This window comes from Carettochelys insculpta, chromosome 4, assembly GCF_033958435.1.
Source record: "Carettochelys insculpta isolate YL-2023 chromosome 4, ASM3395843v1, whole genome shotgun sequence".
NCBI classification, from domain to species: Eukaryota; Metazoa; Chordata; order Testudines; family Carettochelyidae; genus Carettochelys; species Carettochelys insculpta.
Window position 1 is genome coordinate 102,081,235 of NC_134140.1, and position 22,139 is coordinate 102,103,373.

The window sequence follows — 22,139 nt, forward strand, 5'->3', positions numbered from 1 at the left end:
AAAGCAGGACTGAGGGAAGAATGGGCAGGGCCTAGGGCAATCTGTCCTTAGCACTGCCCCTGCCAGAGCGCCAGCTGCCACCCCTCAAGAGCTGCAGAGAGCAACAAAGCTGTGCAGTCTTGGCACTTCAAAGGAGACTGGAGCTCCAGCCACTGCTACAGCCAAAGTAGCAGGGGTGGAGGCCAGAGCTCCAGGCCTCTTTGAAATGCCAGGCCCCAGGGAAACTGCCCCCCTTTGCCCCTCTCTGTCCATGGGCCTGGCTGTAAATCACTAGCTTGAGTACTTCCTTTGACCTAAAAAGCAAAGGCCTTGAGATCAGTGGTAGAGGAATAAGTTTTCCATGGTAGATTTGAAATAATCAAATATGCTGTCAGTCTGTGTCGTTCTCATGGATTATTTGAATTATAACAATGCGATAGTTAAGTTTGGGGTAGGGGTCATGTGCCTAGGAATTGCAGGACTGATTATGTCTGTACAATGGGTCTTTTTGTGAAAAAAAAAAAAAAAAAAGACCCAGCTGATGTTGTTGTCATTTCACGTTGAAGTAATTTGGCCAGAACCTTGGGACTGGCCAGGAGTACTTAATGCAGCACATACCTATTTTCTCAGTTCCTTGGGCTAAAGGGGGCTCATCTAGTCCCATGGGACAACACAGGACAGCTGGTGGTGCTAGAACTTTAAGAGAGGGGGTGCTGAAATCCAGGCCCATAGCCCCGTCTGCCTACCTCCCTGCCCAGACTTGAGCCTGGGACCACAGCCTCAGTCACACCGGGTGGCAGCCAGGACACCCAGAGCACTGCACCATCCCCACCCCTAGTTCCCTGTCTAAAAGGACTGCCTCAGGCAAACAGCATTTTGACAGCCAGGGCTCACCAGACTATAGCAATGCTCTGGTGCATGCCTTACACTGGGGCAGGCATAGTGCCGGATAACCAGCTCTGCTCTTCTTAGCTAATTCCCAACACTAGCAACATCCCTCAGGAGACAGTTAAACCACTTTAAAAACCGTGGTGCTCCATAACAGCGGTTTAGAGCAGCTTCTGCGAGGGCCATTATCTCTCAGTCGAAACACTGAACTTGTACTTATTTGAAAACTAAATATTCATCGAGCAAGTGACTAACGAGTCCATTTTTAAATTTAATTTAGGCTTCACCCTCAGATCCTGGCCCTCTGAAGAAAAATGGCTGCTTTTGTGATTTATGTGGCTCCGGTAGTCACTTTTCTTTAATCATTACTGAATAAATTCAGTGCTTGAAGCAGTAAGGGGCTAACAGGACTGGCTCCAAGGGGATAGTGTGTATGAACCCATGCTGATGATTGTGTACCTCATTCCTGACCTTACTGCCCATGCTCTGCCTGATCACAGCCTCCTAAGCACAAGTATCCAGCCATGCTCAATTCTGTGGTGATTCTGAGAAGAGAACAAATGAAGATAAGACTGAGACCACCAGGATTAGTTTTTGAGTGACCTAACCTTGGCTTTGAATCCAAACACTGTGGGCTCTAGGACTTTATAGTTCAAGCACATGATTTTTAGAAGCTTACAGAATACTACAGATAATACAGCTTGCCTGCTTCATCAGAGATTCCTCCATTTATCTACTCGGATAACAAAATGTACTTGGATAAAGCTTTGGTTTGTATGTAATGTACTTTGGGACATTCTCATTAAATGTATTTTTGTAACAAAAGCAGTATTTGGATGCACTGAAGCTGGCCTTGAAAGAACAGTGGAACAGTTGTGGTGCACGATTTTCAGAGATTAGCCTCCATCATTGTGTCAGCTAATTATCAGCAAAAGTGAGGAAACTTCATATTTTAAATATCTGGTTTGTGTCTGCTGACAAAATATACCCAGATGGCCTAAACAGTGTGTACAAATAAGCGCCTCCACAATTTTGCCGATGAAAAATGGAGTCCAAGGTAAATGAGAGTTTAAAATGTGGACTGTATAGAGCAGGGTGAGGAAACTGTGACCTAAATATATTTGTCTGTCAATAAGCTCGCTGCTAGATTTGAAATTCAAAAGGAGAGGCACTGTGTCTTGGGTGCTAGAAAGAATTATAGTTCTCTGCTTAGGGAACATAAGTATGTATATTAAAAAGAGGCAGAATTTTAACTATCCTGTGGAAATGCTTTCAAGATTTTAGAGCAAATGTCTTGCTCAAAGGAGACAAAAATAGGACCAAATAGTTTTTAGCACAATACAAACAAACGATGGGATTAGAAAGCACTCCTCCGAGGAGGAGTCACTGATGTGCGTCAACAAACCTTCTAGTGAGTACAATGGTGCTAGAATTAATTTTAGCGTGTGGTTGCTTAGCTGTGCCCTCCCCATCACCCATTCACCTCACTGCCCCGAACTGAAGTAACATGTAAGCTTGTCAACTCTCCTGGCCAGAACGCCATTGCTGTCAATGGCATCCAGTATGTCTGGTCCAAGACAGTTGGCGACCTTAGCTACAGTTAGAGGCAGCTGCAGAGCCCTGGGCCAGTGGCAGGAACAAGAGCCGCGGCAGAGTCTCCAGGGGCAGTAGCCTGGAGCCAGGGAAGGCAGGCTATAGAACCCACAACGACAAAGGTGCCATTTTGCAGGGGAGAGGCTGCAGGGGTGCATGCTGGGATGCTGCTTGATTTTATTCCTGTTCTCTTCCCAAACAGGGAGCAAGAGGAAAGCACACAGCTTGCCCAAATTACTCCTCTGTTTCCTCCCCTCACTAGCTGGAAGCGAGAGGAATGGAGGCAAGATGATGGGTATTTCCTTTGCTCTTCATAGTCAGGGGAATGGGAAGAACAGCAAGAAACATCCTGGTTCACAAAGCTATAGTCCCCGTGCTCACGTGAAATGATACCCTTGCCCAGGTGGCAGGACCTCGAGGGATGGGGGCACCCAGGTCTGGTGGAATGGCAATGGGTTGACAGCGGGACCAGTCCCTGAATGCAAGGAAACAAGATATAAAATCTTGGGATGCTGCAACATCCTTGCACCTCTTCTCCCACGCCTGTGGTGGCTCTTTAGTGGTCTAGAACCTTAAGCTGTCTTCACTTCCTTAATCAGGGCAAACTCCCCTGGAAGCCAGTGGGACTTTTTTCAAAGGAATGAGCACAGCACTGTGTCCTGATGGTGTTTAAAGATTTTTTTGCTTCACACATTTCATTTTCCCAGTTCAGTATGTATGAACCCTTGAAAACTTAACATGCTAGTGGAATGTGGGGTGGGAAAGACATTTTAGTGTAACCATAAGATGCAAACAAAATAGGCAGCTTTTGAATTCACATGTTCTCATTTTTCTAAAAGGATGGAGAAAAATGAAATTTATTCCACGTTTTGATACAAGACCAACATTTAGAAAAAATTCTTTTGATTAAAAAAAACATAGCATTGAAAGGGGCTTAAGCAATGTAGCTGGCAACTATGATTCACTGATGCATTTGTATTATAGACTTTTTTTTTTTTTTTTTTTTGCAGACAGTCACTTTTTCCAAAGCACACTGACAGATTTTTATAACACATATAAATGGTGTTTCATAGGGGTTCTGGCAGATTTGTAACACTATTAGATTGGATAGCTGACAATGTCCACTAGTGAAAATTCAAGTTTGGCATTCTTTGGCTTAGAGAAAGCTCATTGGATGAATTTTTCTGACTCTCAGATTAGGGAACAAATTTCCTTAGTCTAAATACCTTTAACTCCAACTTACCTGTAGGACAGGAATAAAACCCCATGTGCTATTCTCACCTGTTATTTCTCTCCGAACAATGGCCTAATTCACCTGTCCAATGTGGGCAGATCAAGAGCAAAAATATTCCAAACACCTACATATACCACTCAAAAATAAACCTTTTGACATAAATTGACATACTTTCATAACTGTGAGGTTTACTGGACAGCAAAAATTTCCAAGGGAAATGGTACAAGGTTTGAGTCAGTTAAATCTACAATACGTTGAACACACCGTAGCACATGAAAAGGCTGGAGGGTGGAGGCCATAACTGCTATGGTTCTGCTGTGCAGTTTACAGCCTGAGTTGGTGTAGGGTAGATACTAACAAAAGTGCTGGAACAAGATTTTTATGGTGGAGGTGCTGAGAGCCATTGAACCACACTGTGAACTCTGTCTACAATAAAATCCTTTCAAAGCAGGGGATGTAAAGCCTATGGCCACTAACGTGAAAGGAAACGGGCTGGTGAAACAACTGATGCCAGCTGAAATAGGAGGATTTCAAAGTTATCAGCAAAAGTTGGTGGTGTGGGAGTGAGAATGAATGCAAGTTATCATGCAAAATTAAAATGTACCATATGCTGCCATTCCTGTTATTTGAGATCTTTTCAGTGCACTTAGTGAGAAGAGTTCTCTCAGGCCAATTCCTCTCAATCAGAAATGACCATAATTGGCACCATTGTTTTGGCTTCTCAACAGAAACAAAGGGTGCAGACAGCGAAATATCAGACAACTTTTAAATGGCCCCTTCAAGAGCTTCATTTATAGTAACCTGTTGGGTAACAGCTAAAAAGGTTAATTTTTGTTTTTTTAACCTCTAGTCTCCCCTTAACAGTAACAAAAAGATTACAGAAGAAAATGTGGAAGCTACTTCTAGAGAATAAAGTCAAGATGCACATGCCCAGACACAGCCACACTATGATTTCATAGGTCCACTCATGTGTGTCACACTGCAGGATCAGGGCCTTAAAACATTTACTCAGTATCATCCCAACTGCCTTTGGCAAACTTTTCTGGCCTAGGTAGCAATAACGGCTACAGTTTCCAAAATAATACTTTTTCTAAGCATCAAAATCACTGCACAGCAACATGATGTGCGACAGGGATACTAAGAATGTACCTGATTGTTACACACATCCAGTTGACTTCACTGAAAATTCATAGCATTACCTCCCATATTAAAGTCATAACAAACATGCAAAGTACAAGCAAAATGGCCTGTACTTTTTATTTGAGAATCACTGAAAGGCTGTGTCTACACTAGCAAGTTCTTTCAGAAAATCTGGCCCTTTGTTGAATGAACACATGGCACCTCTACACACAAAATACGCTCTTTAGATCCGAAATCATCTTCCAGGAGCACCTTTCCGCTCCCCAGATCAGGAAGAGCACCTTCTTTTGAAAGTGCCTTTCAAAAAAAAAAATCTGTGTAAACACTTCTCGGGCCCTTTTTTTTGAAAGGGCAGTCCTCAGGGCACTGCATTTTTCAGTCCCTGACCCATTCTTTCAAAAGAGCAGGGGCTGTGTGGACACTCTCTAGCAAAAGAGTGGATCGATTTTTTCTTTCAAAAGAAGTTTTTTTGGAAGAACTTCTTTTGATAGATCGCTGTAGTGGAGATGTAACCACAGTGTCATAGGATTCATCTTTTTCACTGTGTTGCAAGCTCTTTTCTAGAGCTGACATTTCAGTCCTCTCATTGGTGTCAGCCTCTAAAGCAACTGCATCTGGATGGAACTCCCATAACCAATCCAATCTACCTTTGGGAGTTTCAGTTTTGTATTCTCAATACTCCAACTCTGTTCATTTACCTGGCAAATGCCAGCTATAAACAGCAACAAAAGAGATATCCAGGAAGAGAAATTTCAAGTGGTGCTAGTATAGTTGGAAACGGGCTGAGTAAGATCAGGGGAACTGTTCTCTTGGTAGAGAATGTAATCCAAGTTTTAAAAAACTTGGGTGTCTAAGGTTATCCATATTTAGGCATCTAAATAAGTGGTGCCTCTTTCAGAAGAACTACTTGAAGCACAGCATTTTTTTAAAAAAAAATTAAACCACTTATTTGGGTACTTGAATACAGACTTTGGAACTTAACATTAAGAAACCAGATTTTAAAAATCATGGTTTTGGTAATTTGAAGATAGCTTGCGTAGCAAAAAATACACCACCACCAGTCTCCAAAGAAAAAGGTATCTATAAAATATTTCTTTCTAGTCTTGAAAATAATACACACAGCCACATTTCTTCCAGAAGTGACCGTACTTCATCAAACCGGGATTATTTAGGTCAGTGTTTCCCAAATAGTGTTCTGCCAAACCCGTAAAGTGAAAATTAGAGTTCTGCAAGAAAATGACCAGGGGTCAGCAACCTGTGGCTCTGAGGAGTCATTTGTGGCTCCGGAAACTGCCACCACTGACTTTTCTGCAGCTCCCTGCCCTACCACTGCTGAAACAGTAGACCTAATTTAATTGGTTTAATGGCTAGCAGGGTGGTGGGAGAGATCCAGCTGTTAAACCAACTGAAGTTAGTTTCATTATTTCAGTGGTGGTAGGGCAGGGAGCCACAGAGAGCCCCTCACTTGCAAAATAGCCAGCATACACGCCATGGGAGCAGGGCAAGGGGAGCCAATGGCTATCTGGAAGGGGACGCAGATGGGTCCTACAGTTCCTGCATTGTCGTCACCTTTCATTGGCTGCAAGTGGCCTCTCACATTGCCATAAGATGGACAATGAAATAAGGTCCTCAGGACTAGAGTCAAAGGAGCAGGAAGGTTCATCCACCATGTTGGGTAAGGTAATGGGAGAGGCTAATGCAGGTGGAGTTTGTTCAGGTGGGGTTGGGCTGGGGGGCCTCTTTGGGGCTGAGGCGGATTAATCCTGCGGATGGGGCCTGGGTTTGGGACCGAGAGGGGTTAAGCCATACATAAGACTGTTACTAGGGGTTCTGCAAAAATCTTTCGAGTTCAAAAGGGTTCCATGGCCAAATAAAATTGGGAAACACTGACTTAGGTGAATAAAATGAAGCACATGCCTACCTGTTCACAGGAACAGAAAACTAAAGTCTTAATGATCAACTCCCAAACCAGGGTTATATTTCAAGAAAGCAAATGTCATTTCTTTTTACATTCTTTCTAAGTGATATTCATACTGGTAAAAGTATCAGACAGACAGCCCTGGTGTCAGCCCAAGAGTTTTCATTTCTGAAATGAATTTCCACGAAAAATATCAAAGCCAAATCCATATATGATGTATATTCTGTAGCATTTTGCATTCCACATCTATTTGCTCACTTACCTAAAGTAAATTATCTTTTAATTCTGTGTGCTTTTTGGTAGGGTATAGGGGGAACTAAAGATTTGAGAGTGTGATGGCTAACATGCTGTCAGCACCTCCCACCTCAGTATTTTGCTCATTTGCAGGCAGCTACATTATGAACTCCACCAGCTCCCTCAGTGCAGACTAAGAGACGCCCCTTTACTTCACTGGGCTGAAAAGTGATTCAGTCCCCTTGCTACCCATATGGAGTGTTATCTAAGCCGACCTTGCCGACTGTGCTGAATGGGATGTGCTGTACTGATTGCCACACACAAAGTTTACCAATGAAACATTTAAGTTCACAGACTGGACTTGCACCAGGGACTTAACTGAAGAGACACATGCTTTACAGGGTTTGTTTGACAGATATATTTTCAGACATGACTAGTTTGGGGTTATCTAAGCTCAGTGCTGCAATTCAGCTGCTGCTTAACCTATCACATCATTAGTTCCTGGTCAAACATACTGCACAGAAGGACTTCAGACCTTACTTGGAAAATAAAATTTATTAAGAGTCAAAACTTGACTCCAGGAAGAAAAAAGTGGCTGGAAAAATGTTACAAAAATGATCCCTGAATATTCATTGTAACGGATTAAATTATATTAAAGTACATAAAAGCCATTTGAAAAATTGAGTTAAGATCCTCCAGGAGCATTATAAGCATTATATATATATATATAATTACTTATAAGTTGAGTAAAATTCAATCTAACTGTGATACAAGACTACATAAGGAAATGAAAAGATAAATCAGTTCTTTAGTAGAATAAAGGGAAAAAAAACCCACAAACGGAAGGCAGATTGTATGTACCTTCTCCTGAGCTGGACCAGTTTTGACAATGACCCTGATCCAATAAGGTGCACAAATGTATGCAAATTTTAAGCACAAAAGTTGTTTTATTAAAAATATCCCCTCCAGCTGACCCAGCCCTCAGAGCTGCCCGGATCCCACCCCCTGGGGCTCCCATGGTTGTGGTGGTAGTGGTCACGATCCCCAGGCCCTTTTGAATTGCTGGACCCTGGGGCAACTGCTCCTTTTGTCCCGCCCACCATCCGAAGGAGTGGTTTTCAGTACTTTGTTGGACCAGGGCCAATGTGAGGTTAGCGTGGGGAAAGGATTTAAAACCATCAATTAATTGTCTTCTTTAGATTCTCCGGTTCATTGGGTATTCTCCTTGAAGGAGGAGTTGTGATTTCCAGCAGGTGTGGAGAGCAAGGTGCCTGCATCAGTGAAAGGAATGGTTTCTATTTACAATAGAACAGCCAGTTTTTGGCAGCTGCTGTCAGGATTATAGACTTTGCTAGCAATGAAAAAATAAGGCAGTTCTAGTGTCTTATTTTCAATTAAAGTTTAATTGAAAAAAATATTGTGGACCAAACTACTCAGGCAACTCCACAGATTTCAGCAGAGATGCTGGGATGTAACAGTAGAAGGTGGCCCTATGTCTTTAGGCACTCATGTCTTACTCAAGGTTTGCTGTCTAAAGAGGTCAGCTGCGAGCAAAAGAGAAAGGGAGAGGAAAGACCTGGATTATGCGAAGTGGCTCCAGGCAGAACCAGCCTTAGATTTTGTCTCTGTCAAACTGAACTCAACCTTTTTGAGCTTGAAAAAGTGGGGCAAGCATCCTAAAGATGTTTGTGCTCCTAATTTACTGGTTCCACTTTGAATCAGATGAGGAATGCCAAAATATCATGAGAAACATGGAAAGGGTTTTTCAATATTTGCAGCAGAATAAAATCTCAGAGGAAAATTGTCTGAATTTGAGCCCAGTTTTCATAGTAAATATGGCTCTCTGAGGTTCACCAATATATCCATGATTTTTTTTTATTTATTTATACATGTATGTATAAAAAAGTGGATATATAGCTATAAGGATATATAAAGGATAAAGGATAAAATATTTAACATGATTAATTAACGTTACAGCTAAAGACCATTTCTGGTCTATTTAATACCTTTAAAAGAACAGTGAAGCATATCTCGTGTTCTCTGATGTAGATCCAATATCAGCAAGTTACTTTGAATATTGGATTAATTTAAATCTAAGGGCCCCAAGTTCAAAACTGTTCTTATATCTTACCCGTAAAGCAGTATGCAGGGGGGTAGAAAACCCTTTTGTGGTCGGGGGTCACTGACCCATGGACAAATCAGTTGGGGGTCACACAAGTGAGAAGCAAAAAGAAAAAATAAACCCTCACTATTGTGGTCCCCAACTGAAAAAAAAAACAACCAACCAATGAACAAAAATGGGATGCTGCCTTCATTCCCTCACACATCAGCCCCAGACTCTAGCGGGGCCAGGACTAGTATATATTGTGGCTATGGGGTGGGGCCAAAAATGAGTGTAGGAGGTTGCTGCCAGGAAGTGAGCTTGGAGTGTGGGGTCTGGGACCTGCTTCTGAATCTGCATGCACTCTCCTTCTGGTGGGTTCCAGAACAAAGACCTTATTTTTGAGGGCCAATCCTACCTCTGAAACTGAGCGTGCTAACGGAGTTCTCATCTGCTGAGTCTATGTATCCAGGGAGCACCAGTCAGATCCAGATGTAGGAGGAAGTAACCACAGTCCTGCTCCATCACCATCTAGTACCACATCCTTTCAGAGCAGAGGCTCTTGGATTGGCAGGGGCCTGATATTAAAGTATTCTAGACTGGAGAGAAGGTCTCCCTGACTGACAGCTGAGGAATGCATATGGGAATGGCAGGTTCACTACCAGTATGTATTATTTTCCACTGGCCAGTGTATTTTCAAATTAATTTCTTAAATTGCTATGTTTCATCAGGCAATTCACTCTCCATCTTAAATGATGCCACTATTTCTTTAAATCAGATAACAAGGGATTCTTAACAGATCCAATTTCATTTAAATGAACACCTTAAAGATATTGAGAGGCATTTTAAATAAAAAAATAAAGAGAAAGAATTGGTCAGTTATATGAAGTCATGGACCTGCTCAGCCTACCTTAGATGAATACTTAATGTTAGCCAGTAACTTTGGCTAAATAAACCTTGTTCTATGTTACTAGCTTTTAATGCTGAAAAGCTATTCAATGAGGCGCAAATGGACATTGTCTAAATTACTAAAGAAAATTGGGTAGTTTGTAAACCTCAACTGAAGACACTGGTAGAGGGCACTCTGCCCAGAGAAGGAAAGTGTGTTGACTGTCCATCTATGTTTTACAATTATCGTCTTTGAGAGTTTGATTGGAGAGAGCAGAAAACCGCTGATTTCTTGACATATGAATGGCTATACCAAGTCGGATCAATGTTCCACCTAGTCCAGTACTCTATCATCTGCTAATGTCCAATAATGCCAGGGTTAGTTGGGAAATAAGGCAGTCTACCCTCAGTAGTTTATTGTTTGATCTATTAAAGGGGACATTCTTATGAAGTGGGCAGAAATATGTTTTGTACTGCATTGCCGTAGTAACTGAGTTAGAACATTAGGGGGTTAGCTCAGCTCAGCCACTTTTGGATGGCTCTAGCCTGTAGAGCGGGATGGAATAAATGGAAAAGCTGCTCTCTGTGTTCAAGCGATTTCGTCTAAACTCAGTGACTCCAAACAACATAACAGGCCCAACTCCAGTACCTTTTCCACATTTAGTTGAGAGCTTCCCAGCCTTCTTTCTCAGAGCTAGGTCACAGTCGCATCTCTGCAGGAACCAAGTTCTTGCTGCATTAGCTTTTCCAAGCCACCTGCAGCTCCTCAAGTTTTTGTTTCCCCAAACATTAGCCCTGCTTTCTCCTGCTGACCACTAAAAACACCTGCTGCCTTTTTATAGAGAATAACCTAATGCTTCTCAGGTAGAAGTCATCATGTCATCAGAGGTAGCTTAGCCCGAGGCCTCCAGCCTATAAAGCAAGCAACCCTGTTACACAGCCCACATCCATGTTAAGACATTCCACTGACATAAATGGGGAGTTATCGTCTACCAGATTAGATTAGGGAATCAACCTACATGAGTGAATAAATGGCACTTGTAACTGCTCTAAACATACATTATGAATGAATTTGAGTTTGGTTTGGAAGCTGCTATTCAGACTCAAAATTATCCCATGTGTTCAAGGAGTTCCCCAATATAAAGTGGGTTAATAAATCAGCTGTTCTCTATGCCTGTTGTTAATAAAGAATGAACAGAGCAGACTGGAAGTTATATGATTTTGGCATCTCTTTATTACATAATCCTAAACTATTTGCTATCTTGTATCTAAAGAGTTTAAAATGAAGTTAAAGTTTTCAAAGAACAAAACCAGGATAAAAAACTCTATGTCCGTAATGAACCTAACTGACTAATTGGCATCTGTTTGCAATTTGTATTAACTATTCAAAGGCTTCAAAGAATGTTCACATTTCAAAGCAACCAGTGTTTCTGAAAAGGAGGACAGAGGTACCTCTTTTATAGTTAAAATTATTAAGTGCTTAATTAATAAATCCTCCTTGTCTTTATTTAACTTTTATGCTCTCCATGGCTTTTTGTAGTACCTGCCACATGCAGAAAGAATGCTCACATTAGCCTTCCTTTTAGAGAAACGTGGATTACTTTCCTTCTCTATTGCTTTCACCCCATCTAGGAACCCGCTGCATTGCAAACCCCTATTCTTGAAAATATTACCTCAGCATGTCACATTTTCAGTAATTTTTTCTCCAGTTAAAGAGTGAGACTACAGCAGGCTTCTTGTATTTCTAGGATGAAGATCCAATCTAAAGTTGATAGACAAGGGGCCAGTATTTTTTTCTAATGCATTATGAACAATAGGAAAGTTACAACACACACAACTTCACCTGCTAATTATTTAAAAGTTTTAACTTTCCAACTTCTGCTCCTGACTCACATATCTTCCATTTTTAAAGATGATGGTCAACAGCTCTCCTCCCTCTGTTCCATGCTGTGTCCCTCCCCATTTCCTCCTGATTGCTCTTTCTTGAACTCAACTTTCTCTGTTAACCCCAGATATTCTCTCTCTTTTTTTGCTCTTCACTCTTTGAGCACTGTTTCATTGTCTCCCTGCTGCCTATCTTTATTTAGCTCATTTTCTTACGTTTCTCAGCATCTTACTCTGATGCTTATTCTGCATCTTCATATTTCCTTGGTTCTTCTGATTTAGCAGAATTTCTGAACTGCTCAAATGTATATTTTAGCTATTTCCTTTCCTTTTGGGGCCATCTGTCTTGCACTCTGTCTGAAGCCTCACCGGTTTTTATGGCACAGGAAATCTCTAGGGAGTCCTATGTGGTTATTTATTTGCTCGGATCTTTTTGTGTGAGGGTTTATTTTGTTATTTTCCTATAAGAGTGCCATCCAATGATCTGGGCACCTATACTCAAACCAAACCATCAGTTACGCATATAAAAATCAAATAAACCTGCAGCAACAAATATAATAATTAATTACTCACGTCACATAATACCTGCACCTTTGCTGGCCAGACCTATGTATCATCAACAGAGAAAAGAGGAACTATGCAGAATGCTCTGAAAGCTAACCAACTTGGGCTATTAACGGTACATGGCAGAAGCAATGTCAATAGCACAGGGTCTTAAAAGATGGCAATCAATCAGCTGCCCCCTTGCTGTCATTGGACCATAGATCAGACTGCAGGATCAGAGCCTTTCCACCTTTACACCAATGCGTAATCATCTGGAGGATCACGTCATGGTGTGAGGCATATTATAAAGAAAGCAGGTCCGGCATGAGGTCTCTTTTGTATTTCAGTAAAAAGCAACCCAGTACTAAAGCACTGTAACTAACTCTCCTACATCTTTACCACATAGTTGCTTTGAAATAACAGCTGTTATTTTGCAATAATTTTGCTAGCATCTACACTACTCACATGCTATTTAGAAATAAATTGCAAATTGTGGATGCGTTATTTTGAAATTGGTAAACTCATTGCAGGTGGAATAACACCTATTTTGAAATAACTATGTCAGAATAGGCACTGTTTCTTAATAAGCATCCAATGGCACCAGTGCTTTTTTTGTGCCTGTACTTGCCAATACAGACTATGGCACCTCGGCAGCCCCAGCAATGGGATTGGCTGGTGCTGGCGAGCCAGCTGAGTACTGGCATCTCTTTCTTGTTTAAAAAAAAAGGCACTGAATGGCACTAAGTGTCCAGAAACGCTATTTTGCAAGGATGCAATTTTGAAAGACATTTTGGCTACATCTACATTGCATTCTGCCTTCAGAAGCAGAATGCAAATAAGCAAGATTGAAAATGCAAATGAAGCACAGATTTATATATCTCACACCTCATCTTCATATTCTATTTTGTTTCAGGAAGGAGGGTTCTTTCAAAAACGGGGTTTGTTTTTGAGGGAAACCCATCCACACAGCTGTTTTTGCTTCTGGAAAAGCCTCTTCTGGAAGCCCAGTCACATGAGAATATGCAAATGATGTGCAAGATATGTAAATCTGTGCTCCCTTTGTATTTTGATCTCGCTCATTTGCATTCTGCAGTGTAGCCACAGTCTGTGTGTGTAGCTGTCTTGTTTCAAAATATCTTATTTCAAAAAAACCACTGCAGTCTAAACATAGCCACTGTGAGTACTTGAGGTATATTGTCCCCGAGATGTCTAGTAGCATACTGAATATACTACTCACCCAAAAGGCAAGTGCTATGGGCTCTCCAAAAGCTAGGACCTTGGGTTGCAGCCCATGGTCGATCCACCTAAGCATTCAAAACAAGATGAATAACAGAAGGTTGCTGAACTGGGACTGTGCCAGAAATAAATAGTGCAGTTATACTAGGCAGGATTGCTTGGAGTTACACAAAACAAAACAAAACAAACAAAACAAACCCCACATACAGGTCACAGGCCATCGTCCAGTTCCACTCAGCACAAGGCTACAAATACAGGAATTCTTCTCAGTCTAGGCCACGCCCTCCCAGGGGCAACCAAGCATTGCTTGTAGATCCCACAGCCTGAATCTCATCCTTCAGTCTCATCCAGGCCCATCTATAAAGTATCCCCCATTTACACACCCCCTCCTGGTTATCCACCAGCAACAACTGCTACCAACCGCTTTGTCAATGGCTGACATCTTGTTTCTTTTCTCTCTTGAACCAATCCTCATGACCTCAAGCCATACTTCCCTTTCCTGGGCAGACAGGTTAGAGAGTCCTGCATTGGCTGGGTGCTGCTCTGGGAGTTAGTACCCAGTGAGAAACATTGACTCAATGGTGTATGACTTGACCCTTAACACTGTAATGAAGCCAATAACAAAACTCCATCTGATTTCAGCAATGATGTTAGAAGAGTAAATCCACACGTCTGAGCTAAATAGTCACTATGTGCATGAAAAGAACATTCACCTGCCATAAGCAGTGTTCCCTCTAAGTTTTTTTCCACCCATGGGCAGAATAAATTTTGTTATGTGCACCAAGGCATTTGCAGATGTGCTCTACCATGCTGCCCACCGTAGGTGGCTGTGGGCACTCTGCTAACCAGCTGGGAGACATCTGAAGCTATGCGTAGCCACCCAAGTGCTCAGCTTACGGGGAACACTGGCTGGTGAGCTATTCCACCAATAGCTGGGGATCATCAAAAGACCTTGGAAAATGTCTCATTCTCTTGCACTTCCAAGCTAATGTAACAGTGCTCAATAAGAGGTTGCAGAGTACAATTGTGTAGTACTGACAGCTTGGTAGTTCACCGAACAATATTACATTGCTAGCAGACGCACCCAGCATTGCTGGGCTCTTTCACTGAAGTAATATTTTGAAAATAAATGAAAAATGTACATGCTTTTAAAAATTATAGTATTTTTCAGAACTGAAGAAAAATGAAGGCTGGAGTGAGAGTTTAAGGGTGAGGAGGGGCCTGGTAAGTGACTTGGGGCAGAGGGTTGGGAGCAAAAGTCAAGGCAGGTGGGAGGTGCAGAAGTTAGGGCAGGGGTCTCAGACTGAGAAATGGGGTGGGAGTCCCCAGAGCCACCCTCAGCAGTAAGGGTCCTATAGTGGCAGCTCCTCCTGGGGGCCAGGACAGTTCTCTCTGTCCAGCGGCTCCTCCTGAGGGGGCCGAGGCTGTGCCCCTCATTCAGAGACTCCTCCTGGGAGGGAGGGATTCGGAACTACAAAATTCCTTTAATATTACATTCAAGCCAAAACCATGTTCACTTACTGCTTGCATTCATTTCTGACAGAACGTATTGGAAATACTGGAATAATCAAGATGATGATTTTCAACACTGTTTAGCAGAATGAGCCTTAAATTACCATCACTGGTTGCAGACACTGCAGGATCAAGTCTGCGTCAACACTCCTAAGCATATCCTGATTTCAAATAAAAGTTCTTTGTCTCCTGGCACAGTTAATTTTGAAATTCTGACTTCGGTTAGGTCCAATGAGCTGCTGTTTTGAAATCTAGCTGGGAAATTGTGGAGGAAGAGCCACGTAAGAATGGCATGATGCCAACTTTACATTATTAGGGCTATTTACAGTTTCTATAAAGAGTGTGGTACTCTGCATGGATAAGGAAAGTCAGAAGTTGGTGGCTGCTGACAGCAAACAAGGCCCAGAGGTCTTCCATCTCTCTCCAGAGCCAAACAATTTAAACATGGTTTGCTACCAAGTGCCACCACACCATGTTTCCCTAAGAGCCAGTCATACCAAGCCATCATGTAAAGTGGTAATGACTACACTTCATGGATAAGAACATCTCCTTAGCTGAAGAGCAGGATCTCTTTTCACTGCTCCTCTCTGTGCAGGGGAAAAATAAGCAGGCTTTTATATTAAAAGACACTGAACTTTAAAAGGTCTCTATCCCTTTTAAAGATGCATTTTAAACACTGAAGGTGCGTCTACACTAGCCGGCTACTTTGAAGTAGCTGGCACGTTGAAATAGTACGTGTCGCGTCTACACGCTCTGTGAGCTATTTTGATGTTGAAATCGACGTTAGGCAGCGAGACATCGAAATCGCTATTCCTATCTGAAGATGGGAATAGCACCCTACTTCAACGTTCAACATCGAAGTAGGGCGTGTGTAGACGATCCGCGTCCCGCTATGTCGAAATATCGGGGTCCTCCATGGCAGCCATCAGCTGAGGGGTTGAGAGACACTAGCTACATCTACACGTGAAGCCTACATCGAAGTAGCTTATTTCGATGTAGCGACATCGAAATAGGCTATTTCGATGAATAACGTCTACATGTCCTCCAGGGCTGGCAACGTCGACGTTCAACATCGACGTTGCACAGCACCACATCGAAATAGGCGCTGCGAGGGAATGTCTACACGCCAAAGTAGCACGCATCGAAATGAGGGTGCCAGGCACAGCTGCAGACAGGGTCACAGGGCGGACTCAACAGCAAGCCGCTCCCTTAAAGGGCCCCTCCCAGACACAGGTGCACTAAACACCACAAGATCCACAGAGCCGACAACTGGTTGCAGACCCTGTGCATGCAGCATGGATCCCCAGCTGCAGCAGCAGCAGCCAGAAGCCCTGGGCTAAGGGCTGCTGCACACGGTGACCATAGAGTCCCGCAGGGGCTGGAGAGAGAGCGTCTCTCAACCCCTCAGCTGATGGCCACCATGGTGGACCCCGCTATTTCGATGTTGCGGGACGCGGATCGTCTACACGTGCCCTACTTTGACATTCAACTTTGAAGTAGGGCGCTATTCCCATCCCCTCATGGGGTTAGCGGCTTCGACGTCTTGCCTCCTAACGTCAATGTTAACATCGAAATAGCGCCCAACACGTGTAGCCGTGACAGGCGCTATTTCGAAGTTAGTGCCGCTACTTCGAAGTAGCGTGCACGTGTAGACACAGCTACTCTGTCCAGCCCCTGCAGGGCTCTATGGTCGCTGCATGCAGCAGCCCTTAGCCCAGGGCTTCTGGCTGCTGCTGCTGCAGCTGGGGGGTCCATGCTGCATGCATGGGGTCTGCAACTGGTTGTCAGCCCTGTGGATTTAGTGATGTGCAGGGCGAGTGTGTCTGGGAGGGGCCCTTTAAGGGAGCAGCTTGGGGCTTTGCTGGCCCCTTATTTCGATGGAGAGCGCTTGTGTGTGTGGACGCTCTGCATTTCCTTCCGGGGCAGCTCCTTTTGATGTTCTGTGTCGCTACTTCGATGTTGAACATCGATGGCACCAGCCCTGGAGGATGTGTAGACAATACGCATCGAAGTAGCCTATTTCAACGTAAGAACATCAAAATAGGCTACTTCGATGTAGTGTGCTAGTGTAGACATAGCCTGAATGTCAAATGGACTGCTTCTAATACCTTCAACAACAAGGTAGGGCTCCACATTTAATGGCAGGAGTCCTTGTGATTTTATGAGAATTTCTTTTCCATAAGATGTGTGCCTGAAGGCAGTATTTTTACTGCTCTGAACACAGAATTTGAATTTAATATAGTTCATGGCATGAGGCTTAATGAGGGCTTTAGAAAGAGATTTTCAGACTTTACCCCTTCTTTTTCCCTGTCCCCTCAGTCTTCAGTAAAGCTTGTGCATCTATTTTGCTCCCAAAAACCTGTTCCTAATCACCCTTTGAACAGTTCAGTGAAACAGCCATCTGATGTGCAAAAGTCAGTTGGCCCTGATGATGATAAAAGAAACAAGTCACAAAGTAACAAAGTTAAGCCTTGCGTGTATTTAAGCAATAATGCAGCTGTTCCTATTGTTCCTTAGTGGTACTTGCAAGCTCGGATCAGCATCTTGTTCATGGTGGCTGTTAAAGTCAGGACAGGCTGTGTTTATTTATAAAAGGTCCATAAATGAGTCCCTGGCTGTTTTTGCCATCACTGCAAAATGACAGTACTGGCATGTACCAGAATAACACACACCCCCAGATGAAAAGGGAGTTTAATGCTTCACCAACTGGAAACATAAAGATTCTTCAAGTAACTTTATTTTTGCAATTAGCCTTGGTTAATGTACTCACTCTTCATCAGGAGCCTCAGTGTCTTCATTCTGAGCACTACACACTGTGGTAGTGATATGGATTAGGATTCATTTACTCCTGAATGCTCAGCTCCATTTCCAGCATCTTGCTCTCTGTGATGACTTGTTTACACATCCCGTCTCTCCTTTTCTATATACTTTGTTGGTTGAGTTCAGTGAAACACAAGGACGACAAATTATTTATTTTCAGTCTCTCATAGTGACTGTTGAGGACAGTGGCCACCACTAAAGAGTCAGCATTTTCCAGCTGTTACCACATATTTATCTCTGTGGTACTGAGGCATTTTCCTGTTCAACAAGTATAGCAAAGCCAACAATAATGGGGGCTAGGTGTGGGTAAAGACTGCAAGATTTGCCTTTGACTTGGTTTGCCTGACCTACATTAGATTTCAGTCCAATGGTACAGCTGCTATTCATCTCAGTTAAAATGGAGGTGTATGTGCTGGCAGGACTTTAAAACTGAATATTTAAGGGCTAAAATGATATATCATACCCTGAAAGCCCATCATAGGAGATGATATCATGGTGCAAGGTAGGGACAGTTGTTTTGCAGTATCACAAAGCAACACGTTACCTTGAGGGCAAAGCTGTAAGAGTCACAATCCTGTGTGGCCCTTGTGATTTTGTCAATTCACCTCAGTCAGTAAAAACCATGCCCTTAGTATTCCATTCCTTAACATCAAAACAGATGGGCCATCTATGACCTGGCCTAGGTCTGGGACTTCCAGCCTTCCCCTTCCCTCAGCACCATCTGAAAGAAGGACGTTTTAGCTTTAGATATTAAGAAAATAAATTACTACATGACAGATGACATATGTATGACTTCTTAAAATGACTACTGTGTTAACTGGGAGCAATCAAGGGAATCTAAAATCATATTAGGATTTCGTATCTCATAACAAGGCTACTTGTCTACCTTGTTACCAATATGGAGTACCTCTGAAATCCTACCACATCTGCCCCAGTTATTTACTTCCCTATTGAAAGAATCATGGAGTAGTATCCAGTCTCAAGGGAGCTGAACTGTAGGTTCAATAGGTTTTGAAGAAGAAGGGAGAAAAAATAAGAGAGGGCAAGTGTTGTTAGAGTATCTGGTTTATAACAGTCATGGTTGTCACAATAAACATGATTAATTTGCTCTTTGTCACCAAGCAGCCTTTTAATTCTTAGATAGTGGCAAAGATTAATAGTGAGCAGACTTCATCCTTCTATAAAGCTTTGAATTTAAGGAATGCAAATCTCATGGTGAAAGAAGGCTGGCTGAATTATGTGTGAGTTGCAATTTGACCGATATTGCTTTTCATAAGAACCACTCAAAGTGTCAGTCATGTTTCTCCCTTTGCATTGGAGTCATATATCTTTCAGTGGACAGAGAAAAACTAGGCCTCCTTTTTTAAGTGTACTTTACGTGAGTTAACATTGAATAATTAGCATAAATCATGTTTGATATAAAACATTCATTTTCCTTTTGCTTTAATTTATACAAAATACGTATTTTAGAAATAATCTGTCTTAAATCTGTTCTCATTCTGTCACCAACATCCTGACTCCAATAAATCATTGGAATCTTACTTATATGTTTAATTGTATCTTGCATGGGACTTAAAATCAGATAAATACGCAGTTACAAAATGGATTCTGTAAAGAAGAAAATAAGTAATTTATTTAGTATTCTAAACTAGTTTCCTTTCCTTTTTATGTATCATTCTTACTTCCTACTGAAATCAGTGCTGATTCAACCTTGTGATACTGTCATTTAGTATCTGTCTTAGCACTGAGCTTTATTCATCTGGAATTGCATGTCGAGAAACACATTTTTGCCCAAGTTGAGTTTATTTTGACAAATTGACTTACACACCCAGTTTTGTAACTCTACCCAGTTTTTATGAGCCACTGAACTAGTTACATAAAGCTGCATGTCTGTATTTATTTTTTTTTGAATAGCTGTCCTGCACCAATTATAATTTGCGCACTAGCTCAGGAAAATCAGCTTATAACTGAAATACATGCTCAATAGGCATGCACATGTGAAATCTGGTCACAGTGCTGAGCTATCCTGCCACGGCAAACATATATATTTACATTGGCGTCCCCTTAAAATTTGACATAATCAGTCATTTTCATAACTATGTTCAATGCATTTATCTAAAACTACCAAATCAACTGTTGCATCTGTTTGGTGGATTAACATTTTGGAATATGGCCAAACAACCTAAACTTAAGAGATATCTTTCCTACTTTTGTCAGCATGAGCTAGAATTGCTTCTGTTTAATGTAGTTGAAGACCACAATATAGTTTCTGCTGTGTATATACTTGAACATTTCAATTGGATGCCCTTATGGACAGTTTGAAACACAGCTAGCTGCTGATTGGAATTACAAATCTCTTTGGATCTGATAGGATTGATTTGGAACCATATGGGGGCTATAATTCATAGTCAGGGAAAAGACAATTAAACAGGATATGATTTGGTTTTACTTGATATATCAGTGATGGGTTGCAAAGGCCCAAGAGATATCAAGTGTATCTAGATTCAGTATTAGAGCCAACTACCCAATCTTTAACCTGTCCACCCAATTGCTGGTCTCAAGTGATTAGTGTGTTAGTAACATTGTTTTGTATGGAAAGATCATGCTGACTTGTCAGAGTCCAAGGAATTTCACCTGGAGCAAAGCACGATAAATAATTCAACTGATTGCTGGGAACAAGAATGGTAAAACAGGATGTTGTTAAAGGATTTCTGGTAGTCAAATATCTCTTTGTTTTACTGCCAATCAACACAAGTGCTTATAGTTATTTTGATTTTACTGTCTTCAAGTAAAATTTCTAATTACATAAACTGAAGGAAAGTGTTTCTTCTTAAACATCTCCTTGGTATTAAAGGCAGGAGATTCTTATGAGAATTTGCCAAATTAATTAGTCTTAGGAGAATTTGCCAAAAAAGATGATCAAAATGTTGTTTACTACCTAGTTAAATTAATGAGGGAACCCAGAGCTAAAGCAGCAGGATGAGCATCAAGCATTTGCTTCCAACACTTGGGACTGTTTCATTCCGGCTGGCAGATTCTGAGCTGCAGAATCACAGCAGTTGCAGGCAAGATGTGGAAGGATGTATGGAGTTGGAAGCATAGCAGTGTAAGTTGCCTGTCATTCCCATTCCTTTAGGAGCAAAGTCCAAAAACTGCATGAAGTGAGTCAGACAGCAGGGCTCAAGTGCCCAGGAGATGTGTTCCACTGCCAGGACTTTTCCACCAGGGGGCTGCTGCCTCTTGGCAAAGCCCTGAGCAAGGGCAGTAGTTGCGATAATATTGTTTTTCCTCTGTAGGACATGAGTGCCTTCAGGTCACACAGCTGCCTTCTCAAATGCAAAACTGAAACTCCTGTACCCAATGGAGATAAATCAAATCCATTCAGGTGTTTAGAAAAAAGGGACTGAATCAGTAAAGGGACAGTTAGATATTTTTAGCTTTTGTAATGTTAACATGACAATGATAGTCCCATGTTATTTACCTGCCTTGTCATTGACTCTCTCCCTCTGCCTTACAAATGGAAAGTAGATAAACAAATAGGATCTCTGCATTTGGTGGGGAATGACTCAGATGTCCAATAGATCTTTTCAGCCTGTTTCTAGTGACAATTGACACCATTTTGATATTGGTAGAAAAAAACCAAATTGTTCTTTTATATACACAGCACTGAAAATCATTCCAATGCTGAGCAAAGGGATTATAAGTACAATAAGTAAGAGGTACGGATGCACTGCCTTCAAGAGGAATTTTCTCTGTTTAGCCAGAGGATACACACTGGCATGCCAATTTTCTTGCAACATTCCAATTTTCGAATGTGCTTTAACCACACTTTGGAGGAACCACAGCCAACCAGTAAGATAATACCAAGTCTCCAGGCCTATTCAATTATTGGCCTTGTACTGAGACTGGCATTACTAATGGCAGTCATTGCACTTCAAGGGTGTAGGTTTTCTTTAACAGAACACCTATATCATAAAATGTACATTGGAGTCACCAGTTCCATTCCCATAACCTACCAAATATAAAGAAGTTGAACCCCTAGCTCCAATGTAGTTTTAGTCATTCATATACAAATTATCATCACTACAGCAGATCTACCGTGGAACCAGCAGCTACATGTTATTTGGAATCCAGCTTCAAAATATATAAAGAAAACTTGCAGGTCTTTT